Genomic DNA, 22760 nt, shown 5'->3' with positions numbered 1-22760 from the left:
ATTCAATTCAAGCTTATTCTTGTTCTAAGATATTCACTCGCACTTCAACCTGATGAATGTGATGATCCGGGACACTCATCCTCATTCTCACCTATGAACGCGTGACTGACAACCACTTCCGTTCTACTTAAGATCGAGCGTGTATCTCTTAGCCTCCATTCCAAAATATCGGAGTCTTCGTGGTATAAGCTAGAATTATTGGCGGCCATTTCTGAGATCTGGAAAGTCTAAACCTTGTCTGTGGTATTCCGAGTAGGATCTGGGAAGGGATGACTGTGACGAGCTTCAAACTCGCGAGTGTTGGGCGTAGTGACAGACGCAAAAGGATCACTAGATTCTATTCCAACATGATCGAGAACCGACAGATGATTAGTCGTGCGGTGACAGTGCACATGGACCATTTTCACTGAGAGGACGGGAAGTAGCCATTGACAACGGTGATGCCCAACATACAGCTTGCCATGGAAAGGAGTATGAAGGATTGGATGAAGGCAGTAGAAAAGCAGAGATTCAAGAGGGATGAAGCATCTCCATACGATTATCTGAAATTCCCACCAATAAATTACATAAGTATCTCTATCTTTATTTTATGTTTTATTTATCTTTTAATTATGAAAACTCCATAATCCATTTGAATCCGCCTGACTGAGATTTACAAGGTGACCATAGCTTGCTTCAAGCCGACAATCTCCGTGGGATCAACCCTTACTCACGTAAGGTTTATTACTTGGACGACCCAATGCACTTGCTGGTTAGTTGTGCGAAGTTGTGAAAAAGAAGTGAGATTACAATTGTGCGACCAAGTTGTTGGTGCCATTGTGTATCACAATTTCGTGCACCACTCGACCCAGGGTATGAACACTAACCCTAAAACAAATTTAAAATTCAAACTTCAAATAGAATCAAAATTAAAACAAAATAAAATCCTTTTCATAAATATTTTCCTCCAACAAAGCCCTCAATATTTTCTTCTTGCAATCCTCAATTAATGCTTGTGATTAGTGGGTTTAAGTTGAGCCTTGAATCATCCACACAAGTGATAAAGAATTGGAGGTTTAGTGGCTAAGTTGAGGCCCCTGGAAGGTGACTAGAATCTCACATAACACGTGAGTCTTTCACGTTGCATGTAGAGCGCCACTATTGGTTCAATTCACTCTCTGCTTGCTCATGTTGGATGCGGAGTATCCCACGTAGAATGTGATATTAATTCCCTTCAATTTTTGCTTCTGTTTTGCTCAAGGAGTTCCACGTCCAAAAACTCAAGTCCCACACAAACTAGGTGTTGTTCGTACGCATGCCAGATACGTATGCATGATGTCTCTTAAATCTCTTGTTGTGCGTACGCATGCTAGATGCTTACGCATGATACCTCCTATTCGTTCTGGTTGTGTGTATGCATGCTAGTGTGTATGCATGACAAGCCCATGTCCCACGTGAAGGTTTTTACTTTCCACGTTGCCTTAGGCACCCCAAAATTTACTTTCTGTTTAGATCAAGCATGCCACGGCTGTGAACTTACGTCCCACGTAGAAGTGAAGTCATGCGTATGCATGATAGGCCAATTATCTATCTTTGGCGTATACATGCTAGATGCGTACGCATAGATCCCTTTTACACCCCAACGTGGTACGCCATGTCTCCCATGTTTCACACACGGCCACTGTGGGTTGTTTCTAGTGAGCCTCTTATTTAATCCAAAGAGCTTTCTGTTTGCTCCAGTTTTATGTACTTCTCAAGTGTTTGATGACACTTATCTTTTATTTTTTTTTCTTTGTTCCTTGCCAATTTCTTTCTAAATTTTCCCATAACCAATGAATTTAACTAACTTAAAGTAATGCTCATTTAAGCATGAAATCATTGCTTATCCAATAAGAATTCTTAGTAAATTAAATAAAAATTATGAAGAAAAAATACTAAAGATGCAAATATATCATATAACTAATACTTGTTTTTTCCTCATGCTTCTTCGAATAACGACAGTGGTCATTGTATAGTCTTTCGTTCCTTATTGTTGAGGCAATATACTTTTTTAATTCTAAGATAGTTGATGAGCGGATAATTTATACGCTTTTTGGCATTGTTTTTAGGTAGTTTTTAGTAAGTTCAAGCTACTTTTAGGGATGTTTTCATTAGTTTTTATGTTAAATTCACATTTCTGGACTTTACTATGAGTTTGTGTGTTTTTCTGTGATTTCAGGTAATTTCTGGCTGAAATTGAGGGACTTGAGCAAAACTCTGAAAAAGGCTGACAAAAGGACTGCTGATGCTGTTGGAATCTGACCTCCCAGCACTCGAAATAGATTTTCTGGAGCTACAAAACTCCAAATGGCGCTCTCTTAACGGCGTTGGAAAGTAGACATTCAGGGCTTTCCAGCAATATATAATAGTCCATACTTTATTTGGAAATTGACGACGTAACTTGGCGTTGAACGCCAAGTACATGCTGCTGTCTGGAGTTAAACGCCAGAAAAACGTCATGATCCGGAGTTGAACGCGCAAAACACGTTATAACTTGGAGTTCAACTCCAAGAAAAGTCTCAGCTCGTGGATAGATCAAGCTCAGCCCAAGCATACACCAAGTGGGCCCCGGAAGTGGATTTATGTATCAATTACTTACTCATGTAAACCTTAGTAGCTAGTCTAGTATAAATAGGATGATTTACTATTGTATTAGACATATTTTGACAGTTTAATCTTTTGACTGTTTAGCCTTTGATTATTCGGTCTCTTGATCATTCAGGGGGGCTGGCCATTCGGCCATGCCTGAACCTTTCACTTATGCATTTTCAACGGTGGAGTTTCTGCACACCATAGATTAAGGGTGTGGAGCTCTGCTGTACCTCAAGTTTCAATACAATTACTATTACTTTCTATTCAATTCTCTTTTATTCTTATTCCAAGATATACGTTGCACAACACTTTGATGAATGTGATGGTCCATGACACTCATCATCATTCTCACCTATGAACGCGCGTGACTGACAACCACTTCCGTTCTACCTTAGGCCGGGCGCATATCTCTTAGATTCCCCAACAGAATCTTCGTGGTATAAGTTAGATAGATGGTGGCATTCATGAGGATCCGGAAAGTTTAAACCTTGTCTATGGTATTCCGAGTAGGATTCTGGGATTGAATGACTGTGACGAGCTTCAAACTCCTAAAGGATGGGTGTGATGACAAACGCAAAAGAATCAAGGGATTCTATTCCAACCTGATTGAGAACCGACATTTGATTAGCCGTGCTGTGACAGAGCATAGGACCATTTTCACTGAGAGGATGGGATGTAGCCATTGACAACGGTGATGCCCTACATACAGCTTGCCATGGAAAGGAGTAAGAAGGATTGGATGAAAGCAATAAGAAAGTAGAGATCCGAGAGGAGCACAGCATCTCCACACACCTATCTGAAATTCCCACTATTGATTTACATAAGTATTTCTATCCTATTTTATTTTCTGTTTATTATTAATTATTCGAAAATCCATAAAACAATTTAATCTGCCTAACTGAGATTTACAGAGTGACCATAGCTTGCTTCATACCAACAATCTCTGTGGGATCGACCCTTACTCGCGTAAGGTTTATTACTTGGACGACCCAGTACACTTGCTGGTTAGTTGAATGGAGTTGTGAAAAGAAAGTGCTGAGTTAATGTTTTTGTGCACATACCAAAGAGCTAATATTGTTGATCACAATTTCGTCCACCAAGTTTTTGGCGCCGTTGCCGGGGATTGTTCGAGTTTGGACAACTGACGGTTCATCTTGTTGCTCAGATTAGGTAATTTTCTTTTCAAAAATCTTTTTCAAAATTTTTCTTTTATTTTTCGTTTTTCCAAACTTTATTTTCGAAAAAATTAATAAAAATTCAAAAAAATTAATAAAATCATAAAAATCAAAAATATTTTGTGTTTCTTGTTTGAGTCTTGAGTCAATTTTTAAGTTTGGTGTCAATTGCATGCTTTAAAAATTCTTCTTGCGTTTTTCGAAAATTCCATGCATTCATAATGTTCTTCACGATCTTCAAGTTGTTCTTGATAAGTCCTCTTGTTTGATCTTGATGTTTTCTTGTTTTGTGTCTTTTGTTGTTTTTCATATGCATTTTTTGTTTGTTAGTGTCCATGCATTAAAGATTTCTAAGTTTGGTGTCTTACATGTTTTCTTTGCATCAAAAAAAAAAAAAATTTCAAAAATATGTTCTTGATGTTCATCATGATCTTCAAAGTGTTCTTGGTGTTCATCTTGACATTCATAGTGTTCTTGCATGCATCTTGTGTTTTGATCCAAAATTTTTATGTTTTGGGTCATATTTGTGTTTTTCTCTTTCATCATTAAAAATTCAAAAATAAAAAAATATCTTTTTCTTTTTTCCCTCCAAATTTTCGAAATTTTGGGTTGACTTGGTCAAAAATTTTAAAAAATTAGTTGTTTCTTACAAGTCAAGTCAAAATTTCAATTTTAAAAACTTATCTTTTTAAAATCTTTTTCAAAAATCATATCTTTTTCATTTTTTTCGAAAATTTCAAAAATATTTTTCAAAATATTTTCAAAACTTTTTCTTATCTTTTATATCATATTTTCGAAAATATGCTAACAATTAATGTGATTGATTCAAAAATTTGAAGTTTGTTACTTTCTTGTTAAGAAAGGTTCAATCTTTAAATTCTAGAATCTTATCTTGTAGTTTCTTGTTAGTTAAGTCATTTTAAAAATTAAATCTTTTTTAAAATATCTTTTTCTTAAAATTTTTATCTTATCTTTTTATCTTTTATCTTATCTTTTTCAAAAATTTTATCTTTTTCAAAATTTGATTTCAAAATTTCTTATCTAAATTTCTTATCCTCTTATCTTTTCAAATTTGATTTTAATATCTTTTTCAACTAACTCTTTGACTTTTTGTCTGTTTCTTATCTTTTTCAAAACCACCTAACTACTTTTCCCTCTCTAATTTTCGAAAATATCTCATCCCTTTTTCAAAAATTCTTTTTAATTAACTAATTATTTTATGTTTTAATCTTAATTACATTTTATTTCTAATTTTCGAAAATCACTAACCTTTTTTTTAAAAAATTATTTTCGAATTCTCTTCCTCTTCTCTTCTTCTATTTAATTATTTAATTACTAACACTTCTCTTCACCTCTCTTCATCTAAAAATCCGAACATAATATATCCCTTGTGTTTGGATTCTTCTTCCCTTTCTTTTTCTACTAACATAAAGGAATCTCTATACTGTGACATAGAGGATTCCTCTTCTTTTCTTGTTTTCTTCTCTTTCATATGAGCAGGAACAGGGAAAAAGGCACTCTTGTTGAAATTGATCCTGAACCTGAAAGAACTCTGAAAAGGAAACTAAGAGAAACTAAATTACAACAATCCAGAAACAACCTTTCAGAAATTTTCGAACAAGAGAAGGAGATGGCAGCCGAAAATAATAATAATGCAAGGAGAATGCTTGGTGACTTCACAAAGCCAACGTCTAAATTTGATGGAAGAAGCATCTCCATTCCTGCCATTGGAGCCAATAACTTTGAGCTTAAGCCTCGGTTAGTTGCCTTAATGCAACAAAACTGCAAGTTTTATGGATTTCCATCTGAAGATCCTTATCAGTTTTTAACTGAGTTCTTGCAGATCTGTGAGACTGTAAAGACGAATGGAGTTGATCCTGAAGTCTACAGACTCATGCTTTTCCCTTTTGCTGTAAGAGACAGAGCTAGAATATGGTTGGATTCACAACCTAAGGATAGCCTGGACTCCTGGGATAAGCTGGTCACAGCCTTCTTGGATAAATTCTTTCCTCCTCAAAAGCTGAGCAAGCTGAGAGTGGATGTTCAAACCTTCAAACAAAAAGATGGTGAATCCCTCTATGAAGCTTGGGAAAGATACAAGTAGTTGACCAAAAGGTGTCCATCTGACATGTTTTCAGAATGGACCATATTAGATATATTCTATTATGGTCTATCTGAATTTTCGAAAATGTCATTGGACCATTCTGCAGGTGGATCTATCACCTAAAGAAAACGCCTGAAGAGGCTCAAGAACTCATTGGTTGCAAACACCAATTCATGTACACTTGAGAGGAATCCGTGAAATTCTTTCCTCCTCAAAAGCTGAGCAAGCTGAGAGTGGATGTTCAAACCTTCAAACAAAAAGATGGTGAATCCCTCTATGAAGCTTGGGAAAGATACAAGTAGTTGACCAAAAGGTGTCCATCTGACATGTTTTCAGAATGGACCATATTAGATATATTCTATTATGGTCTATCTGAATTTTCGAAAATGTCATTGGACCATTCTGCAGGTGGATCTATCACCTAAAGAAAACGCCTGAAGAGGCTCAAGAACTCATTGGTTGCAAACACCAATTCATGTACACTTGAGAGGAATCCGTGAACATGGGTGAACCTTATGGAAACACCTATAACTCATCATGGAGAAATCATCCAAATTTCTCATGGAAGGATCAACAAAAGCCTCAACAAAGCTTTAACAATGGTGGACGCAATAGGCTAAGCAATAGCAAGCCATATCCATCATCTTCTCAGCAACAAATAGAGAATTCTGAACAAAATACTTCTAATTTAGCCAATCTAGTCTCTGATCTGTCAAAGGCCACTTTCAGTTTCATGAGTGAAACAAGATCCTCCATTAGAAATCTGGAGGCACAAGTGGGCCAGCTGAGTAAGAAAGTCATTGAAACTCCTCCCAGTATTCTCCCAAGCAATACAGAAGAGAATCCAAAAGGAGAGTGCAAGGCCATTGATATAATCAATGTGGCCGAATGCACAAGGGAGGAGGAGGACGAAAATCCTAGTGAGGAAGACCTCCTGGGACGTCCCTCAAGCAAGAAGGAGTTTCCTATTAAGGATCCAAAGGAATCTGAGGCTCACATAGAAACCATAGAGATTCCATTAAATCTTCTTCTGCCATTCATGAGCTCTGAAAACTATTCTTCCTCTGAAGAGGATGAAGATGTGACTGGAGAGCAAGTTGCTCAATATTTAGGAGCTATCATGAAGCTGAATGCCAAGTTGTTTGGTAATGAGTCTTGGGAAAGTGAACCTCCCTTGCTAATTAGTGAACTAGATACTTGGATTCAGTAAATTCTACCTCAAAAGAAACAAGATCCTGGCAAGTTCTTAATACCTTGTACCATAGGCACCATGACCTTTGAAAAAGCTCTGTGTGATTGATGAGCGGATATTTTATACGCTTTTTGGGGGTAATTTCATATAGATTTTAGTATGTTTTAATTAGTTTTTAATAGAATTTTATTAGTTTTTAAGTAAAAATCATATTTCTGGACTTTACTATGAGTGTGTGTATTTTTCTGTGATTTCAGGTATTTTCTGGCTGAAATTGAGGAAGCTGAGCAGAAATCTGACTTAGGCTGAAAAAGGACTGCTGATGCTGTTGGATCCTGACCTCCCTGCACTCGAAATGAATTTTTTGGAGCTACAGGAGTCCAATTGGCGCGCTTTCAACGGCGTTGGAAAGTAGACATCCAGGGCTTTCCAGCCATATATAATAGTCCATACTTTGCGTGAAGATAGACGACGTAACTTGGCGTTGAACGCCAAGTACATGCTGCTGTCTGGAGTTAAACACCAGAAAAACGTCATGATCCGGAGTTGAACGCCCAAAACACGTCATAAACTTGGAGTTCAACTCCAAGTAAAGCCTCTACTCGTGGATAGCTTTAGTCTCAGCCCCAGCACACACCAAGTGGGCCCCAGAAGTGGATTTCTGCACCAATTATCTTAGTTTACTCACATGCTGTAAACCTAGGTTACTAGTTTACTATTTAAACAACTTTTAGAGAATTATTCTGTACCTCATGACATTTTCAGATCTGAATTACATACTTTTTGACGGCATGAGTCTCTAAACTTCATTGTTGGGGGTGAGGAGCTCTGCAGCGTCTCGATGAATTAATACAATTCCTTTATTTTCCATTCAAACACGATTGTTCTTATCTAAGACGTTCATTCGCGCTTAATTATGGAGAAGGTGATGATCCGTGACACTCGTCATCTTCCCCAAACCATGAACGTGTGCCTGACAACCACCTCCGTTCTACATCAGACTGAATGAGTATCTCTTAGATTCATTACGCAGAATCTTCGTGGTATAAGCCGGATTGATGGCGGCATTCATGAGAATCCGGAAGGTCTAAACCTTGTCTGTGGTATTCCGAGTAGGATTCTGGGATTGAATGACTGTGACGAGCTTCAAACTCCTGAAGGCTGGGCGTTAGTGACAGACGCAAAAGAATCAATGGATTCTATTCCAACCCGATTGAGAACCGACAGATGATTAGCCATGCTGTGACAGAGCATAGGAACGTTTTCACTGAGAGGATGGGAGGTAGCCATTGACAACGGTGACACCCTACATAGAGCTTGCCATGGAAGGGACTTTTCGTGTGTTGAAGGATTTTAAGGAAGAGTTGAAGTTCGAAGGACAAAGCATCTCCAAAACTCCAACATATTTCTCATTACTGCACAACAAGTAACGCTGTTATTCTCTTTTATTTTTCTAATCAAATCTAGTAATTTCACTTATAATCCTATTGGCCTCCTGACTAAGATTAATAAAATAAATATAGCTTGCTTCAAACCAATAATCTCCGTGGGATCGACCCTTACTCACGTAAGGTATTACTTGGACGACCCAGTGCACTTGCTGGCTAGTGGTACGAGATCATAAGAAATTTTGATTTTGATATTGAGATTAAGATTTCGTGCACCAAGTTTTTGGCGCCGTTGCCGGGGATTATTCGAGTTTGAACAACTAAAAGTTTATTTTATTTCTTAGATTAGGAATAATTTATTTTTATTTTTATTGTTATAGAGTCATTAAATCTTGATAGGATAGTTTCTTTTCAAAAATTTCTTTTCAAAATTTATTATTTTCCTTTCAATTAATTGCTAATTTACGTGAGTTTTGTGTCTTGTTCTAAGTTTGGTGTCAATTGCATATCTTATATTTTTCTTTAAAATTTTCGACTTGTGTTCTTTGTTCTTCATTGATCTTCAAGTTGTTCTTGTTTATTTTTCTTGTTTGATCTCAAGTTTTTCTTGTTTTGTGTCTTTTCTTATTTTTCTTGTGCTTTTTCAAAACATTAACTTTCAAAAATTATACTTTTATCCATAAAAATAACACATCTTTAAAATACATTACATTTTTAGCTCAGTTGGTTATAGCGGGGGTTTATGTTCTTAACAATTGGGCACCTTCTTTTTAAAATCTTTTTCAAAAATAATTTTTCTTTGATTGAATCTTGTGCCAAACTTTAAGTTTGGTGTTTTCTTGTTAATCTTTTTACAATTTTCGAAAATTTTATTAAAGTTTTCTAAAAATTTTAAGTTTGGTGTTCTTTCTTTTGTTCTTGGTGTTCTTGTGAATCTTCAAAGTGTTCTTGAGTTTTTCTTGTGTCTTGATCTTAAAATTTTTTAAGTTTGGTGTTCCTTGGTGTTTTCCCTCCAAAAATTTTTGAAAATAAGGAGCATTAGATCTAAAAATTTTAAGTCTTGTGTCTTTTGTGTGTTTTTCCCTTTCATCATAAAATTCAAAATTCAAAAAAAAAAATTTTTTTTAACTAATTTGACTTACATTTTTCGAAAATTTTATATAAAAATTCAATTTTCAATTTCAAAATATTCCCACTTTCTTTTATTTATTTTGTTTTTATTTTATTTTATAAAAATTAATTTTTATAAAATAAATAATATCAACATATATACCATCTCTTTTATTCCAACATGGAACTAAGTGGGAATGAACAGTCCAAGAGGACTCTGGGGTCATATGCTAACCCCACTACTGCTTCATATGGGAGTAGTATCTGTATACCCTCCATTGGAGTTAGTAGCTTTGAGTTGAATCCTCAGCTCATTATCATGGTGCAGCAAAACTGTCAGTATTCTGGTTCCACATGAAGAACCTACAGAGTTTCTGGCACAATTTTTGCAAATTGCTGACACAGTACATGATAAGGAAGTGGATCAGGATGTCTACAGATTATTACTGTTTCCATTTGCTGTAAGAGATCAAGCTAAGAGGTGGTTAAATAACCAGCCTAAGAACAGCATAAAAACATGGAAGCAGCTGTCAGAAAAATTCCTGAATCACTATTTTCCTCCAAAACGGATGACACAGCTAAGGCTAAGCATCCAAGGCTTCAAACAAGGGGATAATGAATCTCTTTATGATGCCTGGGAGAGATACAGAGAGATGCTAAGAAAATGCCCCTCTGAAATGTTTTCAGAATGGGTGCAATTAGACATCTTCTACTATGGGCTTACAGAAAAAGCTCAGATTTCTCTAGACCACTCAGCTGGTGGATCTATACATATGAGAAAAACAATTGAAGAGGCTCAAGAGCTTATTGATACAGTTGCCAGAAATCAACATCTGTACCTAAGCAGTGAATCTTCCATGAAAGAAGAAGCTAAAACAGTAACTGCTGAACTCAGTCCGGTGGATCAGGCTAATGAATTCAATCAGCAATTAGACTTTTTAACTCAGCAGCTAGCCGAATTCAAGGAAATATTACAGGAAACAAGAATGGCTAACAGGAATATGGAAGTACAATTAAAGCAGACAGAAAAGCAATTGTCAAAACAAATAGCAGAAGAATGCCAAGCAGTTCAATTAAGAAGTGGGAAAACATTAAATACCTCACTTCAAAGCAGCAGGAAACCAAGAAATGAACAAGTGGATACTCAAAATCTCTCTGAGGACAGTCAGAGCCCAAAGAGGAATAAAGCTGGCGCTGAACGCCCAGACCATGCTCATTCCTGGCGTTCAACGCCAGAAACAAGCATGAATCCGGCGTTGAACGCCCAAAGGGAGCACGGTTCTGGCGTTCAAACGCCAGTAACAAACAAGGAAGTGGCGTCTAACGCCACTCCAGCTCCCACCACTGGCATTCAATTACCAGTGGGGAATCAGTCACATACAAGTGCTGATAACAACCCTTCTAAAAAGGCTTCCCAACCCACTTCTGTAGGTAATAAACCTGCAGCAACTAAGGTTGAGGAATACAAAGCCAAAATGCCTTATCCTCAAAAACTCCGCCAAGCGGAACAGGATAAGCAATTTGCCCGCTTTGCAGACTATCTCAGGACTCTTGAAATAAAGATTCCGTTTGCAGAAGCACTTGAGCAAATACCCTCTTATGCTAAGTTCATGAAAGAGATCATAAGTCATAAGAAGGATTGGAGGGAAACTGAAAAAGTTTACCTCACTGAAGAATGCAGTGCAGTCATTCTGAAAAGCTTACCTGAGAAGCTTAAAGATCCTGGGAGCTTTATGATACCATGCACATTAGAGGGTACTTGCACCAAGCAAGCTTTATGTGATCTTGGGGCAAGTATCAACCTAATACCTGCATCTACTATCAGAAAGCTTGGTTTAACTGAAGAAATCAAACCAACCAGGATATGTCTTCAACTTGCTGATGGCTCCATTAAATACCCATCAGGTGTGATTGAGGACATGATTGTCAAGGTTGGGCCATTTGCCTTTCCTACTGACTTTGTGGTGCTGGAAATGGAGGAGCACAAGAGTGCAACTCTCATTCTAGGAAGACCTTTCCTAGCAACTGGCCGAACCCTCATTGACGTCCAAAAAGGGGAAGTAACCTTGAGAGTCAATGAGGAGGAGTTCAAGTTGAATGTTGTCAAAGCCATGCAACATCCAGACACCCCAAATGACTGCATGAGTGTTGATATTATTGACTCTCTGGTAAGAGAGGTCAATATGGCTGAGAGTCTCGAATCAGAGCTAGAGGACATCTTTAAAGACGTTCAGCCTGACCTGGAGGAGTCAGAGAAAATAGTAGAACCTCTGAACATCCCTCAGGAAGAGGAGAAACCTCCTAAACCCGAGCTCAAACCATTACCACCTTCCCTGAAATATGCATTTTTAGGAGAAGGTGATACCTTTCCTGTAATCATAAGCTCTACCTTAGAGCCACAGGAAGAGGAAGCACTAATTCAAGTGCTAAGGACACACAAGACAGCTCTTGGGTGGTCCATCAGTGATCTTAAGGGCATTAGCCCAGCTAGATGCATGCACAAGATCTTACTAGAGGGTGACGCCAAACCAGTGGTTCAACCACAAAGGCGGCTGAACCCAGCCATGAAGGAAGTAGTGCAGAAAGAGGTCACTAAATTACTAGAGGCTGGGATTATTTATCCTATTTCTGACAGCCCCTGGGTGAGCCCTGTCCAAGTCGTCCCTAAGAAAGGTGGCATGACAGTGGTTCATAATGAAAAAAATGAACTGGTTCCTACAAGAACAGTTACTGGATGGCGTATGTGTATTGATTACAGAAGGCTCAATACAGCTACCAGAAAGGATCATTTTCCTTTACCATTTATAGACCAGATGCTAGAAAGACTAGCAGGTCATGAATACTACTACTTCCTGGATGGATATTCAGGTTATAATCAAATTGCAGTAGATCCCCAGGATCAGGAGAAAACGGCATTCACATGCCCATCTGGAGTATTTGCATACAGAAGGATGCCATTTGGCCTGTGCAATGCACCTGCAACCTTTCAGAGGTGCATGCTCTCAATTTTCTCTGATATGGTGGAAAAATTTCTGGAAGTCTTCATGGATGACTTTTCAGTGTTTGGAGACTCATTCAGCTCCTGCCTTAACCATTTAGCACTTGTTCTAAAGAGATGCCAAGAGACTAACCTGGTTTTAAACTGGGAAAAGTGTCACTTTATGGTGACTGAAGGAATTGTCCTTGGGCACAAAATCTCGAATAAGGGGATAGAGGTGGATCAAGCTAAAGTAGAGGTAATTGAAAAATTACCACCACCTGCCAATGTTAAGGCAATCAGAAGCTTTCTGGGGCATGCAGGATTCTACAGGAGGTTTATAAAGGATTTTTCAAAAATTGCCAAACCTCTGAGCAACCTGCTAGCTGCTGACACGCCATTTATCTTTGATAAAGAGTGTCTGCAAGCATTTGAGACTCTGAAAGCTAAATTGGTTACAGCACCAATCATCTCTGCACCAGACTGGACATTACCATTTGAATTAATGTGTGATGCCAGTGACCATGCTATTGGTGCAGTGTTGGGACAAAGGCATGACAAGCTTCTGCACGTCATTTACTATGCCAGCCGTGTTTTAAATGACGCACAGAAGAATTACACAACCACAGAAAAAGAGCTACTTGTAGTGGTTTACGCCATTGACAAATTCAGATCCTATTTAGTAGGATCAAAGGTGATTGTGTACACTGATCATGCTGCTCTTAAATATCTACTCACAAAGCAGGATTCAAAACCCAGACTTATAAGATGGGTGTTGCTTCTGCAAGAGTTTGATATAGAAATAAGAGACAGAAAAGGGACGGAGAATCAGGTAGCAGACCACCTGTCCCGAATAGAACCAGTAGAAGGGGCGTCCCTCCCTCTCACTGAGATCTCTGAAACCTTTCTGGATGAGCAACTCTTTGCCATCCAGGAAGTGCCATGGTTTGCAGACATTGTAAACTACAAGGCAGTGAGATTTATACCCAAAGAGTACAGTAGACAGCAAATAAAGAAGCTGATCACGGATGCAAAGTATTACCTTTGGGATGAGCCGTATCTTTTTAAGAGATGTGCAGACGGAGTAATCCGTAGATGTGTGACTAAGGAAGAAGCACAGAAGATCCTATGGCACTGCCATGGATCACAGTATGGAGGACATTTTGGAAGTGAGCGAACAGCCACAAGAGTCCTCCAAAGTGGCTTCTACTGGCCTACTCTCTATAAAGACTCCCGAGTGTATGTACTTAATTGTGACAATTGCCAAAGATCCGGCAATCTACCTCACAGTTACGCCATGCCTCAGCAAGGGATCTTGGAGATTGAGTTGTTTGATGTATGGGGCATTGACTTCATGGGACCCTTCCCACCATCATACTCAAACACTTATATTCTGGTGGCAGTGGATTATGTATCCAAATGGGTGGAGGCTATTGCAACACCCACCAATGACACTAAAACAGTGTTAAAATTCCTCCAGAAACACATCTTCAGCAGATTTGGTATCCCTAGAGTGTTAATTAGTGATGGGGGCACTCATTTCTGCAATAAACAGCTTTATGCTGCTCTGGTTCGTTATGGAGTTAGCCACAGGGTAGCTACTCCATATCATCCACAAACTAATGGGCAAGCTGAAGTCTCAAATAGAGAACTCAAAAGGATCCTGGAACGGACTGTAATTAACCGTAGAAGGGATTGGGCAAGAAGCTTGGATGATGCTCTGTGGGCATACAGAACAGCATTCAAGACCCCTATAGGGACCTCTCCATACCAGCTTGTGTATGGAAAGGCATGTCACTTGCCAGTGGAACTGGAACACAAGGCCTATTGGGCAACCAGATTCCTAAACCTTGATGCCAAGTTAGCCGGAGAAAAACGATTGCTCCAGTTAAATGAGCTAGAGGAATTTAGACTCAATGCTTTCGAAAATGCAAAGATTTACAAAGAGAAAGCGAAAAGATGGCATGATAAGAAATTGTCATCCAGAGTCTTTGAGCCGGGGCAGAAAGTTCTGCTATTTAATTCTAGGCTCAAATTATTTCCCGGGAAATTAAAATCCCGGTGAAGAGGTCCATATGTCATTACAAACGTATCACCATATGGATACATAGAGCTTCAGGATAATGACTCTAACAAAAAGTTCATTGTTAATGGACAAAGAGTCAAACATTATCTTGAAGGCAATTTTGAGCAAGAATGCTCAAAGCTGAGACTTGATTAAAACTCAGTAATAGTCCAGCTAATGACATTAAAGAAGCGCTTGCTGGGAGGCAACCCAGCCAATCACAAAATTTAATTTTATTGATTAATTAATTGATTTTTTACAGGTATATGTCAAGGTATCTTCAAGGTAAAATAGCAATTAATTGGATTCACAGAGTTATAAGGGAAATTGGAAGCTCACTGGCGTGAAAAAGCCAGTAAGAAACATTTTGGGCGTTGAACGCCCAAAAGAAGCACCCACTGGGCGTTCAACGCCAGTAAGGGTAGCCTTCTTAGCGTTAAACGCCAGAAAGGAGCATCTTCTGGGCGTTAAACGCCAGAAAGAAGCACCTTCTGGGCGTTTAACGCCAGATTGACAGCATCCTGGGCGTTTAGAAAAACGCCCAGTAACAAAGGACTTCCTGGCGTTCAACGCCAGAAAGATGCATCAGCTGGGCGTTGAACGCCCAGGAGAAGCAACATTTGGGCGTTAAACGCCCAAACCATGCAGCAGTTGGGCGTTTAACGCCAGGATGGTGGGGAGGAGGTAAAATTCGTTTTTCCTTACAAATTTTCTAATTTTTTATGTTTCAATTCATGATTTCTTGCATAAACATATTTCAAATTATTATCCCTCAAATCAAATTAGTGTTCTAAAAATCCTAATTTCTAAAATCCCTTCTTCAAAAATATCAAATGTATCTTAATCCATAAAGACAAATTATTTTTCAATCCAATCAAACTCTTTTAAAATTTGTTTTCAAAACTCAATTATCTCTTTAAAAATATCTTTTTCAAAATTTAAAATTCGAATCTATCTTTTTTTCTATTCATATCTTTCTCTTTTTAAACAATATCTTTTTCTTATCATATCTTCTATCTTATCCTTTTCTTATTTTCGAAATTTCCCACCCCTCCCCATATATTGAGCTCGGCGCCCCACTCTTCATCACCTTGCCACACTTGCTCTCTTCCTATCCCTCTTCTTTCTTCTCTTTTGCTTGAGGACAAGCAAAGCTCTAAGTTTGGTGTGGTTATCCGTGATCACAAAAACATACTCATTAAGTTCATGGCCCCTAAAGGAAAGCAACCCACCCCAAGGGGCAAGAAAGAGAGTGCTCCAAAGCCCCTTTGGAATCAAGGGAAGTTCTTAACTAAAGAACATTCAGATCATTACTACAAAATAATGAGTCACAGATCAGTGATCCCGGAAGTCAAATTTGATCTGAAAGAAGATGAATATCAAGAGATTCAAGAGCAAATTCGAATCAGGAATTGGGAAATTCTGACCAATCCTGAAACGAAAGTGGGAAGAAACATGGTTCAGGAGTTCTATGCTAATTTATGGCAGACAGACAGGCAGAGAATAATTGGAGCTGCTCTCTATGACCATCAGACCTTAGTCAGAGGAAAGATTGTTCATACTCATCCTGACAAGATCAGGGAAATATTTAAGATTCCTCAACTAAAAGATGACCCAGACTCCTTTAACAGGAGAATGATGAGGGTAAACAAAGGTCTAGACAAGATTCTAGAGGACATATGCATCCCTGAAGCCAGGTGGACTACCAGCACCACTGGCACCCCAATTCAACTCAAAAGAGAAGATCTAAAACCAGTAGCCAGAGGCTGGCTGGATTTCATTGGGCGTTCCATATTGCCCACCTGCAACCGTTCTGAAGTAACCATCAAAAGAGCTGTCATGATTCACTGCATCATGTTGGGAAAAGAGGTAGAAGTCCATCAACTGATCTCATGTGAGCTATATAAAATAGCAAACAGGAATTCCAAGGACGCCAAATTGGCCTATCCAAGCTTAATTTCTATGCTCTGCAAAGATGCCGGAGTGAAGATGGGAATAACAGAGTATATTCCAATTGAGAGGCCAATCACTGGAATATCAATGGTCAGACAACAGCAACAAGATGATTCTGCCAAGAGGAGAGCACAGGAAGCCCTCCCAGAACTACCTCAATTCGAATACTGGGAACATCTTGAGGCTTCTATTTCCAGATTGCAAGAAGCTATGGACCAAATAAAGGAAGAACAGAACAATCAAAGTAGCATGCTTTGCAAACTGCTTAAGGAACAGAAAGAGCAAGGGCGTGATCTAAGGGAGCTAAAGCGCCAAAAATTAATCCTTGAAAAGCACCCCACAGATTAGAGGGACATCTACTCCTCAAAACAACAGGTTGCTGAGTTCCAATTTTTCTGCTTTAACTTAGTGATAGTAGTATTATAGAAATTTACCTTAGGAGATATTTAGTAGTAGTAATTAGTATGTCTATTTTGATTTTATTTCCAATTAAGCTATAATTTATTTTTCTCATCATCATCAGGCATAAATAAAGTAGTAGAATTTTTTTTTTAGAATAAAGAAGTAATCTATATTTTTCGAGTTCTTAATAATAAAAATTATAATTAATTATGTGTGGTGGCAATACTTTTTGTTCTCTGAATGAATGCTTGAACAGTGCATAACTTGTACTTTGAATTTGATGAATATTGGCTCCTGAAAGAATGAGGAACACGAAAATATTATTGATGATCTGAAAAATCATGAAATTGATTCTTGAAGCAAGAAAAAGCAGTCAAAAAAAAAGAAGGAGAAATAGAAAAAGCCACGAGCCCTTAAAACCAAAAGGCAAGGGTAAAAAGGATCCAAGGCTTTGAGCATCAATGGATAGGAGGGCCCAAGGAAATAAAATCCAGGCCTAAGCGGCTAAACCAAGCTGTCCCTAACCATGTGCTTGTGGCATGCAGGTCCAAGTCACAAACTTGAGACTGAGTGGTTAAAGTCGTGATCCAATGCAAACAGAGTATGCTTAAGAGCCCTGGACACCTCTGACTGGGGACTCTAGCAAAGCTAAGTCACAATCTGAACAAGGTTCACCTAGTCATGTGTCTGTGGCATTTTTGTATCTGGTGGTAATACTGGAAAACAAAGTGCTTAGGGCCACGGCCAAGACTCATAAAATAACTGTGTTCAAGAATCAACATACTACACTAGGAGAATCAATAATACTATCTGAATTCTGAGTTCCTATGGATGCCAACCATTCTGAAATTCAAGGGATAAAGGGAGATGCCAAAACTGTTCAGAAACAAAAAGCTACAAGCCCCGCTCATCTAATAAGAATCTGAGCTTCATTTAAAACTCTAAAATATTATTACTTCTTAATTTCTGTTAAAACCTATTTTATTTATCTAGTTGCTTGAGGACAAGCAACAGTTTAAGTTTGGTGTTGTGATGAGCGGATATTTTATACGCTTTTTGGGGGTAATTTCATGTAGATTTTAGTATGTTTTAATTAGTTTTTAATAGAATTTTATTAGTTTTTAAGCAAAAATCATATTTCTGGACTTTACTATGAGTGTGTGTATTTTTCTGTGATTTCAGATATTTTCTGGCTGAAATTGAGGAAGCTGAGCAGAAATCTGACTTAGGCTGAAAAAGGACTGCTGATGCAGTTGGATGCTGACCTCCCTGCACTCGAAATGGATTTTTTGGAGCTACAGGAGTCCAATTGGCGCGCTCTCAACGGCGTTGGAAAGTAGACATCCAGGGCTTTCCAGCAATATATAATAGTCCATACTTTTCGTGAAGATAGACGACGTAACTTGGCGTTGAACGCCAAGTACATGCTGCTGTCTGGAGTTAAACGCCAGAAAAACGTCATGATCCGGAGTTGAACGCCCAAAACACGTCATAACTTGGAGTTCAACTCCAAGTAAAGCCTCTACTCGTGGATAGCTTTAGTCTCAGCCCCAGCACACACCAAGTGGGCCCCAGAAGTGGATTTCTGCACCAATTATCTTAGTTTACTCACATGCTGTAAACCTAGGTTACTAGTTTACTATTTAAACAACTTTTAGAGAATTATTCTGTACCTCATGACATTTTCAGATCTGAATTACATACTTTTTGACGGCATGAGTCTCTAAACTTCATTGTTGGGGGTGAGGAGCTCTGCAGCGTCTCGATGAATTAATACAATTCCTTTATTTTCCATTCAAACACGATTGTTCTTATCTAAGACGTTCATTCGCGCTTAATTATGGAGAAGGTGATGATCCGTGACACTCGTCATCTTCCCCAAACCATGAACGTGTGCCTGACAACCACCTCCGTTCTACATCAGACTGAATGAGTATCTCTTAGATTCATTACGCAGAATCTTCGTGGTATAAGCCGGATTGATGGCGGCATTCATGAGAATCCGGAAGGTCTAAACCTTGTCTGTGGTATTCCGAGTAGGATTCTGGGATTGAATGACTGTGACGAGCTTCAAACTCCTGAAGGCTGGGCATTAGTGACAGACGCAAAAGAATCAATGGATTCTATTCCAACCCGATTGAGAACCGACAGATGATTAGCCGTGCTGTGACAGAGCATAGGAATGTTTTCACTGAGAGGATGGGAGGTAGCCATTGACAACGGTGACACCCTACATAGAGCTTGCCATGGAAGGGACTTTTCGTGTGTTGAAGGATTTTAAGGAAGAGTTGAAGTTCGAAGGACAAAGCATCTCCAAAACTCCAACATATTTCTCATTACTGCACAATAAGTAACGCTGTTATTCTCTTTTATTTTTCTAATCAAATCTAGTAATTTCACTTATAATCCTATTGGCCTCCTGACTAAGATTAATAAAATAAATATAGCTTGCTTCAAACCAATAATCTCCGTGGGATCGACCCTTACTCACGTAAGGTATTACTTGGACGACCCAGTGCACTTGCTGGCTAGTGGTACGAGATCATAAGAAATTTTGATTTTGATATTGAGATTAAGATTTCGTGCACCAGTGATCTGGGGTTTGGGATAAATCTTATGCCACTCTCTGTAATGGAGAAGCTGGGGATCATTGAGGTACAACCTGCCTTGTTCTCATTACAATTGGCAGACAAGTCATTGAGACAAGCTTATGGAATAGTAGAGGACGTGCTAGTAAAGGTTGAAGGCCTTTACATCCCTGCTGATTTCATAATCTTAGACACTAGGAAGGAAGAGGATGAATGCATCATCCTTGGAAGACCTTTCCTAGCTACAGCAGGAGCTGTGATAGATGTCAACAGAGGTGAACTAGTCCTTCAATTGAATGGGGACTACCTTGTGTTTAAGGCACATGGCCATCCCTCTGTGGCAAAAGAGAGTAAGCATGAAGAGCTTCTCTCAGTTCAGAGTCAAGAAGAGCCCCCACAGTCAAACTCTAAGTTTGGTGTTGGGAGGCCACAACCAAACTCTAAGTTTGGTGTTAAGATCCCATATCCAAACTCTAAGTTTGGTGTTGGGACTACACAACATTGACCTGATCACCTTTGTGGCTCCATGAGAGCCACTGTCAAGCTATTGACATTAAAGAAGCGCTTGTTGGGAGGCAACCCAATTTTATTTATCTAATTTTTATTTTATTCTATATTATTGTTATTTTGTGTTTTATTAGGTACATGATCATGAGGAGTCACGAAAAAATCATAAAAATTAAAAACAGAGTCAAAAACAGCAGAAGAAAAAAATCACACCCTGGAGGAAGCACAGGCTGGCGTTCAACGCCAGTAAGATGCATCTGGCCGGCGTTCAACGCCAGAACAGAGCATCATTCTGGCACTGAACGCCAGAAACAAGCAACATTCTGGCGCTGAACGCCAGGAATGTGCCTAGAGAAGAAAAGCTGGCGCTGAACGCCAGTAACAAGCATGAAACTGGCGTTCAACGCCAGAAACATGTTACATGTGGGCGTTGAACGCCCAGAACGTGCACCAATGGGCGTTTAAACGCCAGAATGGTGTGCAAAGGCATTTTACATGCCTATTTGGTGCAGGGATGGAATTCCTTGACACCTCAGGATCTGTGGACCCCACAGGATCACCTCAGGATCTGTGAACCCCACAGGATCCCCACCTACTATATTCCCACCTTACCTCATAATCCTATTTTTGTGATTACTCTTCCCCATGTCACACTTCCCAACACCCTTCACCAATCACCTCAATCTCTCTTCCCAATTACCCCCTTCACCACTCACATCCATCCACTCTTCCTCATAAACCCAACCCACCTTCAAAAATTCAAAACCATTTTTCCCACCCATTCCCACCCTAAATGGCCGAACATATACTCTCCCCTCTTTCTATATATACCCTTCCATTCTACTTCATTTTCACACAATACTACCCCCTCTTCCATACCTCGGCCGAACCTACATCTCTCCTTCTCCTCCATATTTTCTTCTTCTTCTTCTTCTTCTCTTCTTTCTTCTCTTGCTCGAGGGCGAGCAAAATTTTAAGTTTAGTGTGGTAAAAGCATAAGCTTTTTGTTTTTCCATTACCATCAATGGCACCTAAGGCCGGAGAATCTTCTAGAAAAGGAAAAGGGAAGACAAAAGCTTCCACCTCCGAGTCATGGGAGATGGAAAGATTCATCTCCAAAAGCCATCAAGACCACTTCTATGATGTTGTGGCAAAGAAGAAGGTGATCCCTGAGGTCCCTTTCAAGCTCAAGAAAAATGAGTATCCGGAGATCCGACATGAAATCCGAAGAAGAGGTTGGGAAGTCCTAACCAACCCCATGCAACAAGTCGAAATCTTAATGGTTCAAGAGTTCTATGCCAATGCATGGATCACTAGGAACCATGATCAAAGTACGAACCCGAGTCCAAAGAATTATCTCACAATGGTTCAGGGGAAATACTTAGATTTTAGTCCGGAAAATGTGAGGTTGGCATTCCACTTGCCCATGATGCAAGGAGATGAACGCCCCTACACTAGAAGGGTCAACTTTAATCAAAGGTTGGACCAAGTCCTTATGGACATATGTGTGGAAGGAGCTCAATGGAAGAGAGACTCCAAAGGCAAGCCAGTCCAACTAAGAAGACTGGACCTCAAGCTTGTGGCTAGAGGATGGTTGGAGTTCATTCAACGCTCCGTCATTCCCACTAGCAACCGATCTGAAGTTACTGTGGATCGGGCCATCATGATTCATAGCATCATGATTGGAGAGGAAGTAGAAGTTCATTAGGTCATCTCCAATGAAATCTACAAAATAGCCGACAAGCCCTCCACCATGGCACGGCTAGCTTTTCCTCACCTTATTTGCCATCTATGTTACTCAGCTGGAGTTATCATAGAAGGATACATCTCCATTGAAGAGGATAAGCCCATCACCAAGAAGAGGATGGAGCAAGCAAGAGAGACCCTTCACGGTTCTCAAGAGATGCATGAGGAAGCTCATCATCAAGAAATCCCTGAGATGCCTCAAGGGATGCACTTTCTTCCCAACAACTATTGGGAACAACTCAACACTTCCTTAGAAGATTTGAGCCACAATGTTGAACAATTAAGGGTGGAACATCATGAGCACTCCATCATTCTCCAAGAAATAAGAGAAGACCAAAGAGCAATGAGGGAGGAGCAACAAAGGCAAGGAAGGGACATAGAAGAGCTTAAGAACATCATTGGTCCTTCAAGAAGAAGACGCCACTAAGGTGGATTCATTCCTTGTTCTTATTTCTTCTGTTTTTCGGTTTTTTATGTTGTATGTTTATCTATGTTTTGTGTCTCTACTTCATGATCATTAGTATGTAGTAACCATGTCTTAAAGTTATGAATAAAATCCATTAATCCTTCACCTCTCTTAAATGAAATATGCTTTAAATCAAAAGAACAAGAAGTACATGAATTTCGAATTTATCCTTGAATTTAATTTAATTATATTGATGTGGTGACAATACTTTTTGTTTTCTGAATGAATGCTTGAACAGTGCATATTTTTTATCTTGTTGTTTATGAATGTTAAAATTGTTGGCTCTTGAAAAGAATGATGAACAAAGAGAAATGTTATTGATGATCTGAAAAATCATGAAATTGATTCTTGAAGCAAGAAAAAGCAGTGAGAAAGAAGAAGCTTGCGAAAAAAAAGTGGCGAAAAAAATAGAAAGAAAAAAAAGAAAAAGCAAGCAGAAAAAGCCAATATCCCTTAAAACTAAAAGGCAAGGGTAAA

The 22760-nt window shown here is 39.0% G+C and overlaps 2 non-coding genes across 2 annotated transcripts; both read right to left on the bottom strand.

Annotated features, from left to right (window-relative positions):
• Window positions 1-5811: 5811 nt before the first annotated feature.
• Window positions 5812-5915, bottom strand: LOC130952916 (small nucleolar RNA R71). Its single transcript, XR_009075091.1, has one exon. It is a non-coding gene; the product is annotated as a small nucleolar RNA R71 (small nucleolar RNA).
• Window positions 5916-6113: 198 nt separating this feature from the next.
• LOC130952915 (small nucleolar RNA R71) lies at window positions 6114-6217 on the bottom strand. The gene has a single exon (XR_009075090.1). It is a non-coding gene; the product is annotated as a small nucleolar RNA R71 (small nucleolar RNA).
• Between the last annotated feature and the right edge of the window lie 16543 nt (window positions 6218-22760).

The sequence above is a fragment of the Arachis stenosperma genome, chromosome 9 (assembly GCF_014773155.1).
Source record: "Arachis stenosperma cultivar V10309 chromosome 9, arast.V10309.gnm1.PFL2, whole genome shotgun sequence".
Taxonomy (NCBI): domain Eukaryota; kingdom Viridiplantae; phylum Streptophyta; class Magnoliopsida; order Fabales; family Fabaceae; genus Arachis; species Arachis stenosperma.
Note: the sequence above shows the minus strand (reverse complement) of the source record. Positions and strands in the feature narration are given on the sequence as shown.